Below are 26,789 nucleotides of genomic sequence, written 5' to 3'. Positions count from 1 at the left end.
GGCTATTATAAATAATGCTGTTATGAACATAGGGGTGCATATATTCTTTCTGATTGGTGTTTCAGGATTCTTAGGCTATATTTCCTGAAGTGAGATCACTGGGTCAAAAGGCAGTTCCATTTTTAATTTTCTGAGTAAACTCCTTACTATTTTCCACAGTGGCTGCACCAAGGGCATTCCCACCAATAGTGCGCTAGGGTTCCTTTTCCTCCATATTCTTTCTAGCACTTGTTTGTTGATTTATTTATGGTAGCCATTCTGGCAGGTGTGAGGTTATATCTAATTGTGGTTTTAATTTGCATCTTTCTGATTATTAGTGATGTTGAGTCAATTTTTTCCTTATGCCTATGTTCCTTTCCGTATATATTTCTTCTTCTTAAAGTAGTTATTTTAGCATTTCTTACAATGCTAGCCCAGTGGTACTGAACGCCTGTAGTTTCTTTTGTCTGGGAAGCTCTTTATTTTGCCTTTGATTTTAGATGATAGTCTTGCTAGACAGAGTAGTCTTGGTTGGAGGTTCTTACTTTTCATTACTTTGAATACTTCATAGCAATCCCTTCTGACCTGAAGTGTTTCTGTTGAAAAATCAGCTGAAAGCCTTATGGGAGCTCACTTGTAGGGAACTAACCATCACTCTCTTGCTGCCTATAAGATTCTGTCTTTGTCTTTAACCTTGACAATTTTAATTATGATGTGTCTTGATGTGGGTCTGTTTGGGTTCAACTTGATTGGGACTCTCTGTGTTTCTTAAACTTGTGTGACTTTTTCTTTCACCATGTTAGGGAAGTTTTCTGTCATTTCTTCAAACAGATTGTGTATCCCTTGTTTGCTTTCTTCTCCTTCTGGTACCCCTATGATGCAGATGTTACATTTCATATTATCCCATAATTCCCTTAAGTTATCTTTTTTAAATTATTTTTCTTTTTGTTGTTCTAATTGGGTAGTTTATCTTACCTTGTCTTCTATATCACTGATTCAATCCTCTGCTTTGTCCAGCCTACTTTTAATTCCTTCCAGTGTATTCTTGATGTTAGATATGGTAGTCTTCATTTCTACTGGTTCTTATTCATGGTTTCTATGTTATTTTTCATAATGATGTAGTTCCTACTAAGTTCCTTATAGTTCTCATTAAGTTTCTTATTAAGTTTCTCATTAAATAGTTTGAGCATCTTTATACCCATTACTTTGAACTCTATGTATGATAGATTTCTTGCCTCCATTTCATTTATCTCTTTTTCTGGAGATGCTTTCCTTTTTTTCATTTGAGGGTTGTTTCTTTGTCTTCCCATTTTAACTGTCTCTTTGTGTTTGTTTCTATGTATTAGGTAGAACTACTCTAACTTCCAGTCTTCATGGGATGGCCTTTTGTAGTGTCTTGTGGGACTCAGCGCAGTCTTCTTGATCTCCTCAGCTGGGTGTTCTAGGAATCTCCCTTGTGTGAGTTGTGTGGACCCTTCTGTTATAACTGAGTCTTGATTGCTGTTGGTCCATTTGTGGGTGGGATTGACCCACAGGGTGGCTGGCTGAGGCTCAACCTGACCAGTGCATGCAAGCTGCTGTATGCCTGCAGTATTGAGGTGTCCTGTTAGGCTCAGTGGCACAATCTTCCAAGTCACCTGTGTTCCATGCTCCAGGAAGGTTTCTTATGATTATATGTACCCCCTGTTTTAGTTGTGTCTTAATGCTATTGGCCCTTTTGTGGGTGGAGTGAATCTTTCAGGCGGGGTGGCTATAAGTGTAAACCTCAATCATCATGCATGAGATGTTGTACAGGAGCTGCCCCTTGAGGTGGAGTTGTTCCCAGCAGGGTCTAGTGTCTGCCGGAATCTTCCTTTGAGTATACTGCTTGTGCAGCTGGTTGTGTCAAGCTCTGGTGTGGTCTGAAGCCCACCACTGGTTGTGTTGGTTCTGGGTCCATTTGGGTGGGGCAGAGGTACAGGTTGCTCTCAGACATTGTGCATAACCAATTTTGGCGAGCTGTCTGGAGCTACCACACTGTTCACTGTTTGTGTCTGTCTCATATCATATAGTTCTTGACCTCTAGCCATAAATTTATATGTCTTTGGAAACATGGTAAAAAAACAAACAAACAAAGTTTTCAACTACTTTTGAATTAAACATAGAGGGCAAACCAAAGACATTTTCTCGGTCAGAAAGGAATCTGGTTGTCTCTAGGATCACCTAATGAGTGACAGCCTATGAAAGGCAAAGAAGAGAGTGTTTTATAAACTGCTGATTGAGGGACCCATGTCTATCACAACAAGTTCTGAGAGTCTCCTGATTTATAACACTGCACATCAAGGAGACAATAAAACAATATGCCAACCAGAAAAATCATCAAGGGATCAGACTCCTTCCTGACATAAAAGAAGAGGGATTTATACGGGAACTAGCTAAAAGTAACTCCCAGGCATGACAGGCCATATTACATCAGTTACCTCTTAGTTATCGTGGATGGAGGCTGCATGGAACATTGGTAAAGTGAAGTAAAGGAAAACCAGCAATCATTTTGATTTAGCCATGAGGTTCAATGCAAAGGCTTAAGAAATTGGACAGAGGCATAAAGTCAGATGGCTGCTGCTCAGTAAGCAATCCCCACCATGTTTTCAGAATGGAAACACTTGGCTGTCTGAGTCAGACCTTTCGTAACACGGGAAGTGGGACTTGCTTCTCCCAACTCTGCAGTCACTGCATTTCTCCAGTAGCAAAGGGCATCCACAGTGTTTGCCCCAATTGCCATGAAAACCTTGATTTTAAATCCAGAATACCCCTGACTAATCATAAGGTCTAGGAATTACAGATTCTGATTAATTAGATTTTCCAGTCAATTGAGTGCTAATCAGGAAATCGTTTGCATTTTAACTCCTCTGGCTGGTTATTTTTCAATAAGTTCACTCTTATTCTGAACCCTGGCTCTATCACTTAGGTACTTTGTAGCCTTGGGCAAGGTACTTAATGTCTTAGTTATCTATTACCACATCACAAATTACCTCAAATTTAGTGGCTTAAAATAGCACACAGTATCTCCCAGTTTGTATGAGTTCAGTAGTTTAAGTAGAGCTGGGTCTTCTCCGTGCTATATCAGGGTGTCTGCAGGCTCTTTTCTGGAGCTCTGTGTCTCCTCCCAAGCTTCAGGGTATTGGCAGAATTCAGTTCCTTGCAGGTGTGGCTAAGATTTCCATTTTCTCAGTGATTGTCAGTTGGGGCTACTCTCAGTTCCTAGAAGTTGCCTGCAATTCTTTGCTATGTGACCCTCTCACTTAACTTTAACTTGGTTAGTGTTCACCATGATCCTCTGAAGTAGATGCAGTTATTATTACTGCTTAACAGCTGAGGAAACTGAGGCTTTATGAAATGTTGTGGTTGGTACAAGGATATCCATCTAGCAAGTGTCGGAGCCCAGATCAAAGTCAAGTTGGTCTGGTTTCAAAGCCTATATGTATCACTACTACAAAATACTGCCTTCTGTTTTCCATGTTTTATTATAAATTGTTTTATTTTGTCATTTTTATTTTGAAATATATCTCTTGTGCACTGGATAGAGGTTCTTGAGAAAAGGAGCCATGTCTTAATCATATATGTCTTAGGTCCATAAAATAAGTTTAGGCACATTATGGGTAACTAAAAAATGTTTGCCAAATGGATGGACAAGGGTCAGCAAGTGGTGGATGTCTGGATGGATGGACAGATGGACGGATGGATGGATGGATGGATGGATGGATGGATGGAGTCAGTGACCAGGTAGAAGATAGTGGATGGATGGTATGGGCGATGGTGTAGGTAGTGAGTGAGTGATGGCCACATAGATGGGTGAAATAAGTGAATGCATAGACAGATGACTGGGATGGTGGATTGGGTGGGTGGTGAGTGAATGAATGATGAATGGTTGGATGGATGGCTGTGGTTAGAGGATAGATGTGATAGATGGGTGGGTTTGAAAAGGGATAAATGTGTAGAGAAATAAATGGATGGAGAATAGGCTGGGTAGGTGTCATATGGAGTGTGTGTAGGGTGGAGAAATGAGTGTATAACTGGGTTGGTGGTGAATGGGGTGGGGGTGTGATAGGTGGGTGGAAACAGGCAATAACTTCTCTACCATCTAATAGTCATAGCTTCCTAGACATTATCTATTTTTCCTCTGCAATCATCTTATATTGTATATATCATTCAGACTGGTTTAAATTCATCATTGAATTGATCCCCATAAAAGTATATTCAAATTTAAGAATTTACATTTTGCAGGATATTACAGGGTTTGGCAGATACCTATAATTCTAAAATGGAGGGAGCCGAATGGCTGCTTAATAGCTGTATGGCTCCAGATCACCAACAGGCTGATCCTAGGATAAATCCCCTGCCCCGTGCAGCTGAGAACCCTGCAAGGCTAAGGGATGCTCATCTCCTACCTGCCTGGAAATGAGAGGAATTTTGTTTTCAAGAGCTGATGGAATCTCACTGACAAAAGAACTGCGCATAGCCTCCCAACACCAGGGGTGGGTACCAGGTCCTGTGGCATCAACTGCAGCATTCCAGAGTCACATAATTACCCTGACATCAATTAGGAAGTCTGCAGTGACAATAATAGTTTAATGAGCAGTAACAAAGTACTGTGCTAAGGGCATTAATGTGTATTTCATATAATCCCCAAAATGACCCCAGGCCCTGGTGCTGATATTATCTCCACTGGTTCAAGAATCAGGTGAAGTCATCTGCTCAAAGTCACCCAGCTGCTAAGAGGGCAAGTTGGGCTTCACAGCCACTTTGATCTAACTTCAAAACGCTTGCTCTGCACAGTGTGCCAAACTGCTGCTTCCCCAGAAGGAGACCTGGCTCTCTTGACTAGCAAGAAACTTGGAGAGGACAGGATAGAGCTGGAACTTTGGGGAGCAATACCTTAGAACACATGGTTTTGCTAAAGACATTCGGAGGCAACAGAATGGAAAAAAAAAATCCCCTAAATCTCGCTCTCAATCATAATAATCTTGGGAACGCCTCTTATTTGGCTGATGGATTGGGGAGGGGGAAAACCTGAAGTAATTGTCAGATTGTTTGAGGAGACCCTGCTGGAAACCCCACTGAGCATCAGATCCCAGAGAATGTTCCCAATCACCAGCCAGAACAAGAGAAAACCAGGGAGCCCAAGAAGAGAGCTAGGAAGGTGCCCAAAGGGCTGTAGATGGATGGGGTTCCTCGTGCAAGGCCCTTAGCACAGCACTTTGTGAATATAAGAGTCCCACATACCCTCCTTCCTTCTTAACTGTGCTGGATCATTCTCATTCACCCATCTGCATCCATCTCCACCTTCACCATGTGCTGTGCCAGGGGGCTGACTATGAATGGCTCTGTCAGTGGATCCCTTGCTCCAGTTGAGTTCAGCCAATGGGAGGTACCAGCAGCAAACAGAGGGAGGGAAGAGGGTAGAAGTGAGCCATCTATTCTCCTCCGCTGAGATCACAGCTCCTGTCAGGCAGCCCAGTCCGGTAACTGCCCCTCCTTGTGCCCTCCTCATCCAGAGGTGGGCATTCATTTGTTTTACCAACAACCTCAAATCTCAGTTGCTATAAGAGCAAACTTTTGGTTTTCTGCTCACAGGTCTGTATGTCACCTCTGGCCCTGTTGGGCTCCACTGATCTTGACCCAGACTGTCAGTTGGGTTCAGATCTGCTCCACGAGTTCCTTCTGAATCCTGGAGCACATTCTTCTCATGGCAAATGCCAGACACCAAGAGGGAAGCCAAGCCACATAAGCACATTTCTAGCCTCAGCTCACCTCACTTTCTGCTGCATATTCTATTGACCTAAGCAAGTCAGCTCTAATAAATGGTGTGGGGATGTTCATTCTTCTGTTTTACTGGGAGTCCCTGCAGGATCACATAGTTTAGGGAGAGAAGTGCCGAACCATCATCTGCGCTATTGCAAGGTGATAATGGCTCCTCCCTGCCAGAGCCTTATGTGATAGCGCTGTCCTGAATTGGTTTTCCAATGCCCCGTCGACACATTTGTAAACAGTGCACATATGTGTCCTTTTAACAGCTCTTTTATTATTTAAATATGTTTTTCGTGTCATTAGTTTCTTTTTTCATTAAACTCTTCAAATTACCCAGATGAGGATGTCATCTGTTTCCAGAAGAACACATTTACTTCATCATGCAGTTGTATCAGTGTTCACTGAGAGCCTCCTCCGTGCACAGCTGGGGGTGGATGAAAATCAGATGGACAGACAGAACGCCCTTTTCTTGCTGAGCACACACTCTTGGCACATGGTGCTAACTTGTCTTTGTGTGCATTGTCTAATATGATCACAACTATCTAGGGCTTCTATTATTACTCCAATATAAGGGAACCAAGGCTCAGGGTGGTCAGGCTACTTAACCCAAAGTTACTCGGAGAGCTTGGAGGTGAAAAAAGCAGGATTTGACTGCAGATCCACCTGACTACATAGCCTCTTAATGACTGAGCTTGGTAGTTTTGCATCATAGAAAAGCAAATGTTGTGCAAATATAGACTCCTTTCATCTTCATCTGAGCAATGGGTTCAGTTCATTGCCCATTTTACAGAGGAGAAAACCAAGTGTCGGGGAATCAGTCCAATTTCCCATAGTACCGTAGGTAGGAAATGACACAGTGAAAACACAAATCCAGTTCTACCCATCTCCAAAACTTGTTTTCTTTCTAACACTCCTCACTGCCAATCAAATCTACTCACTTAACAAGACTCTGTCCTGAGCAGGTCCCAAGGAGAACACTGGCCAGCTCTGACCACAGCCCACTAAACAGAGGTTGTCCTCCTCCACTTTCTACTTCTTCTCCCCTAATGACCTGGCCCCACTCCAGGCCCCTGCAATTTCCCCTCCTGTGTCAACTGCTGTTCAGGGCCGTCTGTCCCTCATGCTTCACAGCCCACTCTAGGAGCAAATCTGTATTGATTTTAGAATAACTCAAGCTGTAAATTACAGGTCATGGTTGGCATGGTCACCCCAAGATGATAATCTATCAACTGTACCAGGGGTCTAAATCTAATTATTATCACAGGAAACCCAAAGGAAGGGTGTCCCAATGCCTATTTTTTTAAAGGAACTATTGCCCTGCTGTTGTGCCTCAGTGGTTGAGTGCTGACCCATGCACCAAGAGGTCACGGGTTTGATTCCCCGTCAGGGCGCATGCCCAGGTTGTGGGCCCGATCCCCAGTGGGAGGCATGCAGGGGGAAGCCAGTCGATGTTCTCTCTCACCAATGTTTCTATCTCTCTCTCCTTCTACCTTTCTCTCTCTCTAAAATTAATAAAGAAAAAAAATTTAAGGAACTATTAATTTATTCAAGAGCTACCTGCAAAAATGCATAGCACATAACTTAGAGCTGACCCTCGTCTTTGTCTGACAGGTCGAAGTTTAGTGGCTTATTCTGACCATCAAATTAAGTATGAGAACTGACCTTGAACCATTTGTGTTAATGATTGTAATAATAATAACAATGACAGAACAATAATTAATGTTCACTGGCCACTTTGCATCTATTATTTCATTCTAAATCTAAAGCTTCAAAATAGCCTTGTTACTTACTGTGGGGTTCTGGGCAAGTTACTTAGCTCCTCTGTACATCTGTTTTCTCATCTGAAAAATGAGGGATAATAGTAACACCTCCCTTATCATGTCAAGGGGGAGGTCAAATGAAGTAATGTATATAAATTGCTACGATCAGGTGCTAGGTGTGTTCTTACCCTCATTATCCATGAAGACATAGAAGGCCAGACATGTTGAGAGACTTGCTCCAAGTCACACAGCTAGCTCAGGGCTTTGTCTGGATCATGCTGTCTTGTTTTTAAACTGTTTAATTGCCAGCACTGGAAAATGGTGCCGATTGCTTGTTTATCTTGAACATTTGAAAAAAATGGGTCTGCATTTCTTTCTGCCACACTCACTGCCAACCAAATCTGTTTCCTCAGGTCAGCTAAGCCCAGCCGTGCCAAAAGCCCACCCATGGACTCTTGAGCAACCCCCCCCCCCCAATTCTGGAATTTCGAGGTTGTCTATAATACCCTGGGTCAAATGATGCTGACCTGCAGCTGTCCCTGTTACTTGGATTTGTGCTCCTGGTTAATCACAGTTCTTACCACTCCCTGTTGCTCTACACTTGACCTGTTTCTCTCATTCATCATGCCTGTCTGGCCCTTGAAGGCATCTGAGATTGTGGGATAAATTAGCACACCCAAGTCTCATATCAAACCCCTGAGGGGTATACTATTATTATTCCCAGTTTGCAGATACAGAAACAAGTTCAAGGAGACAATGACTTGCCCAAGGTCACATAGCAAGTGTGAGAACAAGGTTTCAAACACAAGCCTACCTACCCCCAGAGCCAACCTTCTCTGCCATTTGCTGAGGTTCCTTCCCAGGCTCCCAGGACAAATGAAATTCTGCAAGCAGAGACCAGAACGGACAATCAGTGTCCATCTCTCTCACTGGGGAAGACATGAAGAGAGAGTGCTCAAGTCTGCTTTTGGATCTCAGACTCTCCTACAATGACCTCTGAGGACAGAGAGCTGTTTCTACTGGCCGATGGTTCCGACAGTGCAAGACCCTTATGGGTGAGAGCACCGAACCCAACACTTGTCCCTATTCTGTGACCATCGTAAAAAGGCTTCCACATTCAGCTTGCTGTTTCTTTTTCATTCTTCAGATTTCGCAGGAAAGCAAGAGTCAGGGAGGGCTGTGGATGACAGCAACCCCACACCCAGCCCCCACCCAGTGGGTGATGGTGCCAAGGCCCCACTTTCCTGTCCGCCCCAGTGAAGAGACCCCTCTCCCGCCCCAAATAAAGCAGACCTCATGGTTGTGGGACCAGAGAGAGAGATTTCATTTTCTCTCCTCTTCTAGAGCTGACAGCTTGGGCAGTAGCTTCCAAGAAGTGAACTTTATTCTCAGGAAGACAGAAAGGCATGAGCGTTAAATGATGTCATGAATATTTATGGCTTTTCTCCCAGCTTCTGCCTCAGCCTCATTGACTGTGGATGCTTCACAGTGCTCTGCGGAAGCCGCTGGTCTGTACTCTGGGATGAAGAGCCATTAGGTGGCGCTGTTGTCTAGTGAATGACGAAGATACTAACTGCATTGGCCTCTGTAGTGTATGGAGTGTGCTAAGAGCTGTATGTATGTTAAATCATGTAATTCTCATTAGGCTCCCAAGCAGGCGGTTTGAAAAGCAGAGACGCAAGTTGCTTATCCAAGGTCACACAGTTAGGAAGTACTGGAGACAGAATGCAAATCCATACACCAGTGGCAGTTTTCTACAGCAAAATGTCAGTGTAAAGACACCAACTGTCCCTGCCTGAGAAGGGCTGTGATTATTATTTTCTGAAGTTATGTCCTTTGTATTCTTTAGCTGTTAGGATGGTCTTTCGTTTATGAAATTATAAGACAATGGAGATATATATATATATATATTATTCTTCATCAAAATTTAAAATTTTTGCTGTTTTATGTCCTTCACCCCTCCCCCACCCCTCCTACCTCCCCTCCCCCGCCAGTCTTCAGGCCACAAAAATCCAAGATCTAGGACCATTTCTTCTGAAGACCAAGCTATTGTGCTGAACTAGGAGTAAATTTGAGATGCTATCAATTCAACAAGAATTGTGTTGGTAACTTTACAGCCCTAGTAATATTTTACCCCATTCAAAAAAATCTCAACTATACACTGAACACTTACTACTCATCATTTATTCTAATAACAAGTACTTATTGAACATTTACTAGGACGGGTAGTCTGGGGAATACAATCTAATAGTCATTCCCTTAAGGAGCTCATGGAGGAGATGAGAATGAATCAGATACACACAAACACACATGTGTGAATTTGTGAGCTATGAAGGAGAGGTACTGGGTGCTGCAGGAGAGGGGGCTTTTATGTGGACTGTGATGTGAGGTCAGGGAAGCCTTCCCCAAGGAAGCCACTCATGAGCTGAGATATAAAGGATGGACAAGCATCAGTTGGTAGGATAGAGGCCTGGAGAATATTCCAGGCAGAGGGAAGAGCATGAGCAAAGGCCCTGTGGCCCAAAGGAAAATGATGAACATGAGGTCAACAAGAAAGCTAGTGAGGCTGGAGCAGAATGAGTAGAGAGAACATGGCATGAGATTCAGGTAAGAAGTAGACAGAGGCCAAGCCTTGTCTGAAGGGCTTCCCAGGGATTTGCTCTTTATCCCAGAACTTCATTCCTAATACTTTATGGAAGAACTGATTTTTTCCATTCCAGATGATCTTCCTCTTTGGGACCCTTGAATAATTTGGCTTTTGGTTCAAATATTGGTCCTAGTCAATGTGACTGTCTAGTTGGTACCATCCAATGAACTGGTAAATGGAGCACTGGGGAATTGTTGGAGGATTTTCAGCCCCTAGCACTGGAGGAGAGGGTCTTGACATTATTTTTTATTTGAAAGATTCCCTGGCTGTAGTATGAGTAAGAGGCCAGAAGGGCTCCAGGGGGTCAGGGGAGATAGATGAGTCCACTGGATAGTGCCATCCAGACAGTCAGGGCCCATTTGCATGGTTCTGACCAACCTGTGCCATTGTAGGTAGGAAGAGGAACTTGTCCAGTTTGCCAAGGACTTTAGCACTGAAAGTCTCAAATCAGGACACTGCACTCCTCCATCAAAGGTAAGGTGGGACAGCTGGTCAGTCAGGGTACCCCTGTACCTTGCTCTGTTTATCATTTTAGTAGAATGTGCCAAGTGGCATGCCCCGGGGGCCTGCCCCATCCCCATCCAGACCACAGGCTCCGGACCCAACGCTCAGCCCTGGCAGGCTAGTCCTAGCAAGGATCTGCAAAAGGGACAGGTTTGGGAAGACTGAAGACTCATACTAAAACAGAAGCTGGAAATATAATGCTAAACAAACCAGTTGGTTCCTGCTCTCACAGAACATCAAGTTTAGTGAGAAGGATAAAACCAAGCAAGCAAATAACAAAGACTTGCTTGAGATGGGTGGTTTCAGCAAGGCCTGTTTCCTTCCTGCCGCCCTTGTAACTTGAACACCTTCTGCTTTCATATTTCATACGTTACCGTGTTGGCCCTGCTGGCCTTGCATCAGTGACACTGGTTGTTTGGGGCAATGTTCCATTTCGCCGCAGTTCTATGCGTTGCCACCATTTATGTTCATTATAAGCAAGTTCATGCTCGGGATCCTGAAGGGAGATGTATCACCAGGTTAAACAAGGCTGGCCTTGTGCTCACATGGCTGGGTTGTTTAGGACTTTCTGTTGAGGCAAACTTCCGGAACACAACCTTTTTTTACTGTGCATGTATGTGGAGCTGTGCTCACCTTTGGTGTGGGCTCACGGTGGATGTTTGCTCAGACCATCCTTCCCTACCAAACGCAGCCCAGAGTTCATGGCAAACAGATCTTCGAGATGGACTGCGGTTGGCTTGCTGGTGTGGAGTCAGGGCGTGTGGCCTGCCGGCTGGCTCATCACCCGTGTGGTGCAGTTAGGGCTGAGGCAGTACAGAACCGCACAGGGACCCCGAGGACAAGGTGATGTGTCCCTGTGACCACTGCTGCTGCAGAATGGTCTATGCCGTTCTCCTTCTTTGCTATTTTTTTCTAACTTATATCTGTGATTTTCAGAAAATTTCTTTATGGGTGGAAGCCAGTTTACATGGACTAATCCTCTATGGCACTGACTGGCGTCCTATTAACAATGAGCCGAGGCATCTCCTTTCCACGGGTTCATCGTGAAAGGATACGGTATTTCCGTGACGACTATGATTCTCGGGGATTGGGGAAACAGTCATAAGTTACTTCTGCTCTGAAATTTTCCACCAACTAATCAAAGCTGACAGTGACTTTGATGGGTCCTGATAATCAAGAGACGTGAAGTAAGCCATTTTATAAATTATTTTAAAGGATATCTTCAAAAGGATTATGTAAAAGCATTTATATCTATACTTAAAATTTTTTTTTTCTTTATTAATTTTTTAGAAAGAGAGGGAGGGAGAGGGAGAGAGATAGAAACATCGTTGGGAGAGAACATCGATTGGCCGCCTCTGGCATGCCCCACACTGGGGATCAGGCCCACACCCTGGCCATGTGTCCTGACCGGGAATCGAATTGGTGACTTCTTGGTGCACGGGTCGACGCTCAACCACTGGGCCACACCAACTGGGCTATATTGATACTTAATGCTTTTTTTTTTGTAATCCCGGAAAAGAAAACCAAAAGACTATAAAAAATAAAAAATGTGCCAGGCAACCCTAATGAATTGAACTTGAGGTATTGCCTTCATTGAACTTCATTCTCTGTATAATGACTGGAATAACTAAGTAGTGTCATGAGCAGCATGCTTCGTGACCAGTGGGTGTTTCTGTAAACTGGGAATAGGATATGTTTGAATTAGCCAAATATTTTGATTAATATTTATGTCATGCTTTTAAAGCAATCCTACATGTTAAAGTATGCTATTTACAATAAAAATACACTTGTATTTTATAAAAATTCTTGGCAAAGACTTGTGGTCACATGCTTGGCTGAAATGCCCGTCAGCCTTGGTTCAAATTCTGCCTGTGTTATGTATGAGTCCTGTGACCTCAGGCTCATTATGTAGCCTCTCCGTGACTTCTCACATGTAAAACAGAGATAACACGCTCTGCCTCAGGGTTATGGCGAGAGGACGCACACACAGTGTGGGGCACTCAGCCAATGCGACCGTTCGGTCCGAGTCAAGGACCCCGCGATAGAGTCGTGTGTGGAACTGGCAGGGCCAGACTGCAGATCAGCAGCCGCCGCTGCATGTGCTCGGTGAGCATCTGAAGTCTGGATCCAGATGTTCCAGATTGTAAAATAGTCTCTGAAGATTTAGAAAGAAAACAGTGTTAACTATCTCCTTGTTGATTTGTATATATTTTTTTCACTTTTAAAAAAAATTGAATTTAGAGAGAGAGGGAGGGGGGAGGGAAGGAAGGAAGGGAAGAGAGAAGAGAGAGAGAGAGAGAGAGAAACATCGATTGGTTGCCTCCAGTATGTGCTCCAACTGGGCATCGAAACTGCAACCTTTTTTGGTGTACGGGACAATGCTCAACCAACTAAGCACCTGATTGCATGTTGAAATAACAACATATATTGTTAAAATTAATTTTGCCTATTTTCTTAGTATGGCACTCAGTGTTTAGAATTATATATGTGCTTTCCACTTGTCGGTCACATCATTTGTCTATTGAACAGTGCTGGACTAGAGGTCAGGGGCCCAAGGACAAGGTGAAGGACGATGGGGACAGGTGCGGCAGAGACGGGGCTGTGGCACACCTGCCCGTTCTGCACCAGAAGATCCCTTTGCCAGACAGCAGGTCCCTGCATGTCCAGGTTTGTATTTCTAAGGTGCTAGAAAACAAAGGGGACTTGTGATAAACGCCATCATGGAGAAGAGAATTTTCTCTCCTGGTCGGTGGAAACATGTTCTTTTGTCAAAAACAAATGTTCCCTCTCACTTAGGTAATCCTGTGATGCTCTGAACCCCAGCAGGGTGGAATCTCTCGGCCCTCTTCAGAGAGGAGGAAGTGGGGAACCCTAGAGTTTCGGGTGCCTCCCAGCACCTCAGAATCTCAGGAAAGAGGTGCTGGTCACTGTTTCCCTATCTTGGTGGGTTCTGAGTCCCACAGACGTGTACTGAGTGCATCGTCTGCTCCATGTGAGTGTAGACAGGGGACCTAAGGCCCCAGTCTGGTCATTTGTGAAATGGGATAATTATCGTAACTCAGGGTCTTGTGATCACCAAGAAGATAATGTGTGCAACCTGCTTATCACATCATAAGGTGTGCGCAACCAACCCACCTTATCCATGGTTTAGCTTTTCGAGGTTTCAATTACCTATAGTCAGTTGTGATCCAAAAATATTAAATGGAAAATTCTAGAAAGAAACCATTCAGAAGTTTCAAATGATGCCCCGTTCTGAATAATGTGATGAAATCTCGCACTGTCCTTCATCCTGCCCAGGATGTGAATCAGCCCTTTGCCCAGTACTTCCACCCTGTACATGCTGCCTGCCCATTCGTCACTTAGCGGTCACCTGGGTCATCAGACGGACAGTCGCTTGTGGTGCTCGTGTTCAAGCAGCCCTTATTTTACTCAATAATGGCCCCATGTTCAAGATCAGTGATGCTGGAAACTCAGACATGCCAAAGAGAAGCCATAAACTTTATCATAGGTATGAATGTGTAGGAAAAACATAGTCTATATAGTGTTCGGTACCATCCACAGTTTCAGGCACCCACTGGGGGTCTTGGAACATATCGCTTGCAGATAAGGGGGTACCAGTGTATCTGGCAAGCAGTGGTACTCCTTGGTGTGCATTTTGCCTGCTCTGCTTGTGAGGTTTGTCCACGTGGTTGCATGCAGGTGGACATTGCTCGTTCCCAGTGCTCTGTAGTGCCCACTGTGTGACTACGCCACACTTCATCCAGTTGGCCTTGATGGGCATTTGGATAGTTTTATGTCTGGGGCTCTTAGGAATTGTGGGGCTATGAGCATTCCAGTTTGTGTGTGTTTGTGAACGTAACTACACATTCGTGTTAGGACTTGACAGAGGGGAACTGCGGAGTCCCAGGGTTCAAATGTATCTAGTTTTAGGAGATATGAACCTAGTTGTCCAGAGGGCTGTATCAACTCACCCAGCCACTGGCAACTGCACAGAGTTCCAGTTCCTGCTCCTCCTCAGACCATTTCCATTTCAGACCACCTGGTGATGTGTGGGGTGTCACACTGGGTTGTCAAAATGCAGTTCCCTGAAGACTAATGGGTTGAGCACATATGTATTTGAGTTTTAGCAAGGGATATATCCTCTTTTGGGAAACGTCTATTCACATCATATGCCCATTTTCTCTCTCTTTTTTTTCAGACACAAATCCTTGTTGGATGTATGTATGCAGAAAGCCTTTCCCACCCATGGCTTATCTTTTCATTCTCTTAAGTGTGCATTTTGATGAACAGAAGTTCTTTATTTTATAGTAGTGGATTTTTTTCATGGTTAGCACCATTTATCGTAGTTAAATAATTTTTGCGTACCCCCAACATCATGAAAACATTCTCCTTTCTTTTATTCCAAAAGTTTATTGTTCTACCTTGCATAATTACATCCACAATAAACCTGGAACTGATTTTTGGATATGAGGTCAGATTAAAGATTTCCATATGGAGAACTGGCTGGCAATATGTACTGAAGAGGATGGCTAGATTTTTGTTTTTATTCCAAGAATAGGATATTTTAGCTGCAGGTATTGTCAGTGCTCCGTGTACCACCTGCAGCGGTCTGTGCACTTATTCAGCAGCGTCAGCTGAGGTCGTGCTCTGTGCCAAGTTCTGTGCTGGGTGCTGGGGACACATGGACTCTGGGGAGTGGGCACATCACAGACCACCACAGAATGGGTCTGTCTTATTCACCTATGTATTCTCCAAGCCTCCCATGGTGCCCAGCACATAGTAGGAGCTCCCTTATTCGTAAAAGCTATGGGCAACAAGACAATATTATGCCTCTGGCATTTGGACTTTGTCCAATAACAGCCTGTTCCACGTCTGTGCTGTGTGACTTTGGGCAGATCATATCGTCTCCCTGAGACTCAGTTTCCTCTTGTGGAGGATGGGAACTCACATCACCGGGTCCTGTGGGAGTTCAAGGAGCTAGTCTATGAAAAGAGCCTGGCACATGCTGAGTACTCGACAAGGTATAGCTCTTGGGGTGAATGCTGTCACCACAGTGTCAGTGAACATGGTGAGTACCCCGGTCTCCATTCGTCTTCTGGAGAACGAGGAGCACCGACCAACCACCAGTGTCTCTTCCACACTGTGACTAGGAATCGGGATGGTGGCTGCTGTAGGTGGGTGCAGAGCAGCATCTAGTGGAGGAGAGGAAAAGTGACTGTGTCCTGAAGACATTTGGAAGAGCAAGTCTTAAGGGCAGAGATGACAGGAAGGCGACTCACCTGTGCTGGTGTCCCCAGCAGGGGCTGAGAGACGTCCCCTTGCTCTAAATTCTACCACATATTTACGAGGGTAGAACATAGTGTCATTCTTTAACATGTCTTGCCAGAGAACAGGTACCGAGGGACACACCCACCCTACTCTCACTGGGTCAGGAGAACCTTGACGCCACCCCAGCAGTCGACGTGGCAAAAAAGGGGAATCCAAGGTCAACTCTTCTGAATGTTAGTAGCAAAACTCGATACCAATGTTTAGCCATCTAGACTCAGATGTTTTAGAGAGAAAGGAAACTGTGATTCATGGAGACATTTCGTGGGTTCATGTGGACAGGACCCCGGCTCTGTGGGTGCTGCCTGGGAGAGTGGTGAGAAGGGACAGTGCCATCGGGCAGGCGGGACGGACATTTGCTGGCAGAGATTAGAGGGTCTGGTGATCCTCAGGGAGTGTGCTGGGTGGGGTCTCCAGGCTGTGGGTCCCATTTGGGGGTCCCATTCTAATGTAGTGAGTACGGAGAGGACCCTCTAAGGGGACATGGGACTCTGTCCCATGCCACTGCAGCATCTGGGGATGGAGGAGGAGTGTGCAGACTGGGTTTTGGTGGGAAGCACTGGGCAGAGAAGGTGCCCACTCAGAGCCGGTGCCGCCTCTGCCTGCCCACAGCCAGGCGTCAGTCCAGGCTGCTCAGACGGGAGCTCGCATCAGTGGTGAGTGAGACAGCGAGGGCCACAGGCTTATTCATTAAGCCACCGAAGCACCAGCCCAAATGGCCACTTCCCTGGTTAATGCACATTAACTGCTCATCCGGGATTGTCAGTAGAAGGAAAGCCAATTCTTGGCAGAGTCATCACGTGGTAGTTGGTCCAGAGCATTCTGAGTTCTGAGTCCGCTTGGGAGACACGCAGATCACTGGTCACTCAGGGGTCATCGGGTCATCGGGAGGCTCAGTGTCAGGCAGCTGACATTGTGAAGATACTGGGAGGGTGGCCACAAGTCTGCACTTCTTGGTCCTTCAGAGGGGCTTCCTTGGGGAAAACAGCATCATATTTTGTGTTAGGGATTGAAACAAAGAGAAAAGTCCTTTGGGTCATGACTTTGTCCCTTTTCTTGGCCCAGGCACCTCCTCCAGGGCATTGACGCCCCTGCAGAGACCTTGGGACAGGAGGAGTTGAGAGATGGAACAGTGGAAACGCTTGGTTCAGGGGTCTGAGGCATGATCCTAGAGGACATGGGCATGCAGGGAACCAACGACATTTCTCTCCCAGACCCATCTCTCACTAGTGACTCTAGAAAAGCCACTTAACTCTCTAAATTTCAGTGCCCTAAACTATAAAATGCAGGTACAGCCTCTGCTCTGTCCACACTTCAGGAACGACGTCGGGATGACAGGAGATGATGACGGGCATTCTTTATGAGCTGTGGAGCATCTCACAGAAGAGTGAACTCCTGTCCTGTAGCTACCCAAGTCCCCTCTCTGGAAGCAGCCACTACCAAACTTCCAGAGATACCTGATAATGGAACACTTACGAAGAAACCGTTTTTTAAGGCTTTCCCTGTATTTAATAATTTTTAGCTTCTTGCCATAACACTAAAGAGTAGGACCCACTAAAGTTTTTGAAGGACAGTGCAAAGAACTGGGGCACAGAGGGGTCATATAACCTTCCCAGGCCATGTGGCTTCTAGTGGGATCTGAACCCAGGTCCTCAGGCACCAGCACCCATGCGCTCAGCCGGTGCGCTCTGCTGATTTTCTGCATGGACTCATCACAATAGAGGCATTTGGTCCTTTAGGGTTTCAAGTGCTCACCAAACTGCAAGGTCTTCCTAAGGCCCAGCTGTGCTTCAGGTGACTCCTACAGGCAGCTGGTGAATAATGAGATCAAAAGTTTGAACTGTGAAGACAGTATTACTAATTTCCCTGTGGTCTTCTGCCAGCAAAATGTTAGTAGCTCTCTATTGTGAATGCTTTTCCCAGGATCCTGCCTGATGGACACAGAGAGCAAGCTGGCTCCTCATTTAAGAAGCTATGTAGCCAGCCCCCAGAGTCAGGTCAGAGGAGTGGGCCCCCTGCCCCTTCAGGGCGCACCCTGTAAACAAGTCAACTGAAGGTCCTGTGGAAAGGCACTCATTAAGCAGATTGAAGAGCAGTGATTGGAGTTCATTCAGTGTACGGAATGTAAGAGAAAACAATAAAGGTGCTGAACCATGTGTGCAAGTTTTACGTCCATCGTAGTGCTGTGACCACAGAAGCAAAGACACATTTACAACTCGGGTTTGGTTCACATTTAACAGCAAACAACGTCCCAAGCTAATGTTGAATGTTAGTGGAAATAGATCTCTCTCCCAGAAAGTACTTCCAGATCATTTTAAATGAATACACCAGTATTTAGAAGAGCTTTGGACTGACAGAAAAATTAAGAAGATAATAGGAGAGTTCTCATATGCCCCCTCCCCCTTCCCAGTTTCCCCTACTGTTAACACCTTACATTAGTGCAGTATATTTGTTACTGTTAGTGAACCAGCAGTGATCCATAGTTAACCCTAAGGTTCACTTTTTGTGTTGTACATGCCCACAATTTTTGGAAAATGTGCAGTGTCTTGTATCAACCAACCAGAGCAGTTGCACTGCCCTAACAACCCTCCACTCTTCCCTCTCCCCGTTCCTTGAAACCCCTGACAAGCACTGATATTTTTACTGTCTACTTGTGCCTTTTCCTTATGTTATATAGTTGCAATCATGGAATGTTTGTAGCTTTTTCAGTCTGAATTTTCCAACAAGCAATATACATAAAAGGTCTTTGCATGTTTTTCTGTGACTTAATGGCTCAATTATTTTTATCCCTGAATAATATTTTATTGTGTGGAAGTAGCAGGGTTTTTGCTTTTTTCTCTGTTCACTTATTGAGGGACATTGTGGTTGCTCCCAGTTTTTGGTGATTATGAATAAAGATGCCATAACATTGTGCTGGCCTCTGCCTATCAATAGTGATGCCGTTGGCTAGGAATGCCTGGGGGCACCCAGTGGGGCCCACACTCCTTTCTGTGACCATGTCCCTGACCAGACCTATGTTGTGACCGGACCTCCTAAGACATCTAGAGACTCCTCAGCAGACAATACACTCATCCCAGAGCAGCAAAAAGGCCCTAGTTGCCTGTGAATCTGACAACAGGGGATGTCAGAGCCCAAGGTCACCTTCCAGGGTCTGAGGAGCCCTCTGGGTCCTGCACACCCTCCTGGGAGCCCTCCTCCACTGTCTCAGTGCCTCCCGGGTGATCTCAGCACCTGTGTTTGTGTTGTGGGTTCTGACTGACACCTGTTTGGCCGTGACCAGCCTGGACCTCAGGGAGCGGAGCGTCCACACTGTCAGGAAATTCAGGCAGGACGAACGAAGAGGAGCAGTCACTGCTGCCCTGGGCTCCTCCTTCCGTGCAGGTGTCGTTCTTATTGCATAGATTTAGTGTAGTTTTGCTCTATGTTCTATATTTACTGTGGAAGGTTTTGATTTAAATAATATTTAGCTACATCTAGTTGCTTGGAATATACTGTTTACTTCAATAAAACACAGGCATAGAGCAGCACCTTAAACAGGGCCTGTGAAGTCCGCTCTGCCTGGGATTTCCTGCAGGGGGTGTCTGGACACGCATGATTGTTGTCTTCCCTCCAGCTGTCAGGAAGTCCCTAGGAGGTGCTTCCAGAGGAGCGGAGGGAGCAACATGGGGGGAGGAGCAATCAGAGAGAAGGTGTGAGCTGGAGAGCTCGAGAAGAAAGGGCAAGGCGAGTAAGTGTGCGTGTTCTCCGTCGCCTCCCAACTCTCTTTTTTGCATTGTAGTGAAAGCAACCAAACTTAGGGGGGCTCTGGGGTGTCCTGAGCCACCTTCCGTGGAGAGGATGCTCAGCCACAGGAACCTCTAAGGTTGTTGCCAAGCCCCCACGGAGTCCTTGGTTGGGAGGAGGGCTGTGGGTTCCTGTAAGGCCACCATGTGTGCATAACTTCAGTTGTGTACTTCACACTGTGTTCTTTGTGAAGAGTCCTCCAGGATATATTTACTGTCTCGCCCTGCAGTGTGCAGCTCTGCACCGCTGACCCCGTTAAAATCAACTGGGAGCGCCCCCTAGCTGGAGGTTTCATGCTAGATCCTTATCCCTGGGTATGACCAGATGGTGTCTGGTGGTCCTGCCCTTCCCCACTCTGCCTCCTGGGAAAAGGGTGAGGAGGCTGGAGGCACAGGGGCTCCTTTTCTTGCAAGCTGGGAAGCTCCCTGGCCCAGCTCGGCATCCCTGTGGGTACTTAGTAGTCCCAGCATCAAGGAAGGCACATGGGTTTCCTCTGATCTCTACCAAATATTTCGGAAATAATGCCAGTCTCCTACACGGTCTTCCAGAGCACAGATACAGAGGGACACACCCACCCTGCTTCCACTGGCTCAGGAGAACCTTGATAGCACCCCGGCAGCAGACATGACAGGAACCAGGAATTCTAGGTCAACCCACTATTGCAAATGGCAAAACCTAAAACCAAACATTAGTAGTCTAGATGCAGAGATTTTTCTAAAGGAAAGGAACTAGGATTTTATGGTGGGATTTCTACGGTTGATGTGCACAGGATCACAGGGTACTGGTATGTTACCCGGGAGAGGGGTGCGAAGGGACAGTCATAGGGTAGGTGGAATAAACATTTGTTGACAGAGAGCAGGAGGGTCTGGGTGGTTATCAGAGAGGGTTCCTGGGGTGGGGTCAAGGCCTGTGGGTAAGGAAGAGCCCCTCTATTAGGACATGGGTCCCTGTCCCCTGCCACTTCAGGGTCTAGGGAGGGATGCGGAGTTGTAAACACTGGACTGCAGTGCGGAAGGAATGAGCAGGGACGGTGCACACTCAGAGTCTGTGCAGCCACAGCCTGCCCTCAGCCAGGCCTTGTCCAGGCCACGCGGATGGGTGCTCACATCCATAGTCAGCAGACAGAGGGGCATGCCAACCGTATTCATTAAGCCACCAAAGCACCAGCCCCACAGCTCACGGTCCACATGAGTTAGCACTAGCTGTTTATCATAGTTTGTCACTGAAGGTCAAGCTAATTCGTTAGACAACTGCCATGTGGACAGTAGGCTTGGAAAGGCCTGAGCTCTCAGCAGCATGGGAGTCAGGTAGACCACTGGTCAGACCCTCAGGAGGTGCACCTTAAGGTGCTGATGTGTGAAGATGCGGGGGGAGGAGGGACATAGTTTGGACCTTCTGGTCCTTCAAGGGACTTCTTTAAAGAAAACATCATTGGGACTGGAATTGAAATGCATGGGTGGAAATATGGGTGAGGAATGTACCCCTCTCTTGGCCAAGACACCTCCCGTCTCCACCCAGCAACCTTAGGGCAGGGGAATTTGGGCAATGGAGGGAGGGTGGCTCATGGTTCAGGATCCAGGGCATGATCTGGAATACTTAGGGGTTCAAGGGTCTCTGTCCCCAGGAACCAACTTTTCTTGTCCTAGATCCACCTGCCACCAGTTTTGTGACAGTGGAAAGTTACTTGATGCCTGTACATTTCAGTGCCCTGAACAGTGAAATATGGGTCACAGCTTCTTCTCTGCCCACCCCGCAGGGCTCATGTGGAGGTCACAGGAGATGATAAAGAAGATTTGCTCATGAGCTGTTACAAAGTGTCACACCATGTAACCTTCTGCCCTCCCTGCCCTGTAGCTACCCAAGTGTCCTCTCTGGAGGCAGCTACTGTCTCATTTCTTGCTTATTTTTCCAGATACTTAATATTTGAACACTTATGAGGCACTTATGAAGGACTAGTCATTTTTCTTCAGGCTCCATCTGGATTTTCTTATATTTAGCCTCATATATGAATAAGCAAGCCCCACTTCATACAACGGGAAACAGGACAGGTTCGTGAAGCTTCCAGGATGATTTCCTACAGGTCATCACGCACCAGCTCCCATGCTCAGTCCCTGTGCTGTGCTGACGTTCTGTATTGTCTCATCGAAACAACGCCAGGTCCCCGGCAGTCCGTGAGCTGGGTGCTTGAAGTCCACACCACACGGCAACGTCCCTCGTCCAAGCCTGACTCAGAGTTAGTTGGCTGCCCTAGGCCACGGGTAAGAAGAGGACAGAAGTGGGACCTGGGGATGAATGCATACCTCCCCACAGTCTTCTTTCCATTCATCTTTCCAGGACCGTGGCTCAAGATTACAAGAGGAAGGAGCACCATGAGGGATTCAAACACAGGATTCCCAAGGAAATCATCTGCAGTCGAGACAATCTCCTGGCGTCCCCAGCAGTGGTTCAGGAGCATGAAAACGGGCCTCTGCCCAAATGGCAGGTAGAGGACAAATGTCCCCCACCACCCACTGCATTGGAGGTGCTGCAGGAGTAACACCAGCAGAGGGCAGTTATTAGACGACTTTGCACAGCAGACACTGGGTTTGGTGAGGAAGGACCCGGGCAGGGCAGGGGCACCCTCAGCGCCAGCGCAGCCACTGCCCACTCAGCCAGGCCTACGTGTAGGCTGCTCTGTTCAGTAGTCAGAGAGACCCTGGGGCTTGGACTTCATCCATGAAGCCACCAAAGCACCCGCCCTGCAGACCCTTTCCCAGGTTCACTGCTCAGTGTCCAGGTTTGGTCAGTTGAAGACAAAGCTGATTCTTGGTGCAACTGTCATGTGGGCAGTTGGTTTGGAATGTCCTCGGTTCTGAGCCAGTTGGGGTCATTCGGGGTGGTTCCCTGCCCACTGGGAAAACTCACTGCAAGGCAGCTGATAAAATGAAGTGCTAGGGGCTAGTGAGGGAGACGTGGACACATGTTTGGATTCCCCAGTCCATCAAGGGGAGAAGACTTCATTTTGAAAAAACAGCAATTGAAATATAGAGCCTGAAGTTGGGTCAGGATTTGAGCCATTCTCTTGGGCCCGGTACCTCCACTGGGCACAAGCTTTCTCCTAAAACAGCTTTGGGGCAGGAGGATGTGGGAAAGCCAGTGAGGAGAGCTTTTAGCTCGGCTGCCCAGGGCATGAACTAATGTCTTTGTACCGCAGGCCGACGCTCCAACCGTTGAGCCAAACCGGCCAGGGCTGAACTAATGTCTTTGGATGTTATGTTCAGTGACCTCTGTCCTTGGGGAACATCTGTACCCCCTACCGCAGATCTATTAGTCATCAGTGTTGTGACTCGGGCAAGCACTTACTCTCTCCCAATTTCAATGCCCTGAACCATAAAATATGGGTCACAGCCCTCACTGTGCTCACCTGCAGTGCTGATGGAAACATTCTAAGGTGCAGCAGGCTTTTCCGTGAGCTCCGAAACATGTCAGTGTGCTAAAGGTTTCGTCCTCCTGTCTGGTAGCCGTCCGTGTACCCTCCTTGGAGGCAGCCAGTATGCCACTTCCTGCTTATTGTTCCAGACATTTAATACCTGAACATTATGTAGGTAGCAGTTATGAAGCACCGATCATTTTTCTTTGGGCTCTGTATTTATTTTGAGCCTTGTAATATTAATAAGCAGGTTCTATTAACATTTTCATATCATAGACCAGGAAACCGAGAAACGAGGAGGCTAAGTAACCTTCTCAGGTCCATGTGGCTTTCAAATAGGGGTTGCTTTCAGGCCACCAGGCAGCCCCCTCTCCGTCACTGTGTTGTACTGACTTTCTTCTTGTCTCATCTGAATAAAGTTATTATCCCTATATAATTAGTCCACTGGTTATTTTAAGTTCACTCCAAACGGCAAGATCCATCTTGCTCAGCCTACTTTGATGCAGGTGGCTCCTCGGGCAGCTACTGACAAGGCGATCTGAAGTTTGACCTAAGAATAACTTTTTTTCAATTATAGTTGACATTCAATATTATGTTAGTTTCAGGTGTACACTAGACTCCCCCCGTAGGTCTAGTACACACCTGGCACCATACACAGTTACTACAATATTACTGACTATATTCCCTGTGTTGTACTTTACATCGCCATGACTGTTTTGTAACTGCCAATTTGTCATTCTTAATCGCTTCACCTTTTTCACCCAGCCATCCAACCCTCCTCCCTCCCGGCAACCATCCGTTTGTTCTCTGTGTCTATGAGTCTGTTTCTGTGTTGTGTGTTTGTCTGTTTTTTTTAAATGCACATATAAGTGAAATCATATGGCATTTATCTTTCTTTGTCTGACTTATTTCACTTAGCATAATATCCTCTAAGTCCAATCATGTTGTCAGAAATGTTAAAATTTCATTCTTTTTTTTACAGCTGAATAGCATTGCATTGTATCTACATACCACATCTTTTTTATTCATTCATTTATCAAAGGACACTTAGGATGCTTCCATATCTTGACTATGGTAAATGAACAATGCTTCAATGAACATAGGAATGTACATATCTTTTTGACTTAGTGATTTGGCTTTTTTCAGCTAAACATCCAAAAGTGGAATTGCTGGGTCATAAGGCAGTTCTATTCTTAATTTTTTGAGGAAACTTTATATTGTTTTCCACAGTGGCTGCACCAATTTGCATTCCCACCAACAGTGCACAAGGGTTCCCTTCTCTCCACATCCTTGCCAACACTTGTCATTTGTTGATGGCCATTCTGACAGGCACGAGGTAATATCTCATTGCAGTTTTCATTTGCCTTTCTCTGATGATTAGTGATGTTGAACATCTTTTCATAAATTAATTGGCCATTTGTATGTCCTCTTTGGAAAAATGTCTATTCAGGTCCTCAGACCATTTTTTAATCCAACTATTTAGTTTGGGGGGAGGAGGTTTATTTTGGTAAATTGTATGAATTCTTTATATATTTTGAATATTATCAGATGTATCATTGGCATTTATCTTCCCCATTTGATAGGTTCCCTTTTTTGTTTTGTTGATTGTTTCCTTTGCTGTGCTAAATCTTTAGTTTGATGTAGTCCCACTTGTTTATTTTTTCTTTTGTTCCCTTGCCTGAGGAGATACATCTAAAAAAAATTTTTACTAAGAACAATGTCAAAGAGTTTTCTGCTTATGTTTTCTTCTGGGATTTTTGTGATTTCACTTCTTGCATTTAAGTCTTTAATACATTTTGAATTTATTCTTGTACATGGTATAAGAAAATGGTCATTTCATTTTTTACATCTATCTGTATAATTTTTCCAGCACCATTTACTGAAGAGCCTGTCTTTACCCCATTGTGTAGTTGTGGTTTCTTTTTCATATGTTAATTGACCAAGTAGGCATGGGTCTATTTCTGAGCTCTTTATTCTGTTCCATTGATCTGTGTGTCTATTTTTATGCAATATCATGCTGTTTTGATTACAATAGCCTTGTAGTATAGCTTGATATTAGGTAATGTGATACCTCCAACTCTGTTCTTCTTGTCTCAAGATTGCTTTCATTATTTGGAGTCTTTGGTGGTTCCATATAAATTTTAGGATTATTTGTTCTAGTTCTATGAAAACTGCCATTGGTATTTTGATAGGGATTTTATTGAATCTATAGATTGTGTTGGGTAGTATGGACATTTTAATGATCTCCATTCTTCCCATCCACAAGCATTCATTTATTTGCATTTTTCTTCTTCAATATCTTATAATTTTCTGAGGATAGGTCTTTTACTTTCTTTTTTTTTTTTTATCCTCACCCAAGGACATTTTTTCATTTTTTGTTCAGATAGAGTGGGAGGGAGAGAGAGGAAGAGAGAGAGAGAGAGAGAAACATTGACATGAAAGGGACACATCGAGTGGCTGCCACCCGCACAACCCAACCAGGGCCAGGGACAAACTGTAACTGAGGTATGTGCCCTTAGTGGGAACCGAACCCGGGTCTCTCTGGACCGCAGGCCGACGCTCTAACCGCTGAGCCAAACGGGCCAGGGCTTACTTTCTTTTATAAATTTATTCCTAGGTATTTTTTATTTCGATGCAATAACTGGGATTGTTTTCTTAATTTCTTCTTCTGATAGTTCATTATTGGTGTATAAAAATTCAGCCAATTTCTATATATTAATTTTGTATCCTGTCACTTCTGAAACTACTAATTCTAATAGCTTTTTGGTGGAATCTTCAGTGTTCTCTATAAATAGTATCATGTCATCTGCAAATAATGAAATAATGACAGTTTTACTTTTCCTTTACAATTTGAATGCCTATTTATGTATTTATTTATTTTTGTTTGATTGCTGTAGCTAGTACTTCCAATATTATGTTGAATAAAAGTGGCAAAAATGGACATCTTTGTCTTGTTTCTGATGTTAACGAAAACAGTTTTAGCTTTTCACTGTTGAGCATGACATTAGTTGTGGGTTTGTCATATATGACCTTTATTATGTTAAGATATATTTCCTCTATTCCATTTTGAAAGTTATTTTTTATCATAAATAGATTGTGGATATTGTCAAATGTTTTTTCTGCATCTTTTGATATAATCATATGATTCATATCCTTCATTTTGTTTATGTTGTGTTTCATGTTAATTGGCTCAATATTTGAACCAACCTTGCATCCTGGGAAAATCTCACTTGATCATGGTATATGATTTTTTTAAATGTATTGATGAATTCAGTTTGCTAATATTTTGTTGAGGATTTTTGCAACTATGTTCATCAGGAATTGTCCTATAATTTCCTCTTTTTGTAATTTCTTTCTTGGTTTTAGAACCAGGGTAATGGGGGTATAGCTCAGTGGTAGAGCATTTGACTGCAGAACCAGGGTAATGTTGTCTTTGTAGAATGAGCTTGGGAGCCTTCCCTCCTCTTGAATTTTTTAAAACAGTTTTGACAAGAATAGGTGTTAATTCTTCTTTGAATGTTTGATAAAATTTACCTGTGAAGTCATCCCCCTCAGGACTTTTGTTTGTTGGGATTTGTTTGATTACTGATTTTAT

The 26,789-nt window shown here is 44.9% G+C and overlaps 1 pseudogene; it reads left to right on the top strand.

The window, feature by feature from the left end:
- The first annotated feature begins 8,577 nt into the window (after positions 1-8,577).
- On the top strand, positions 8,578-22,321 carry LOC118627851 (annotated as a pseudogene).
- Positions 22,322-26,789: the final 4,468 nt, after the last annotated feature.

This window comes from Molossus molossus, unplaced genomic scaffold (genome assembly GCF_014108415.1).
Source record: "Molossus molossus isolate mMolMol1 unplaced genomic scaffold, mMolMol1.p scaffold_m16_p_13, whole genome shotgun sequence".
NCBI classification, from domain to species: domain Eukaryota; kingdom Metazoa; phylum Chordata; class Mammalia; order Chiroptera; family Molossidae; genus Molossus; species Molossus molossus.
The sequence above is the reverse complement of the archived record's forward strand: the minus strand, read 5'-3'. Positions and strand labels throughout refer to the sequence as shown.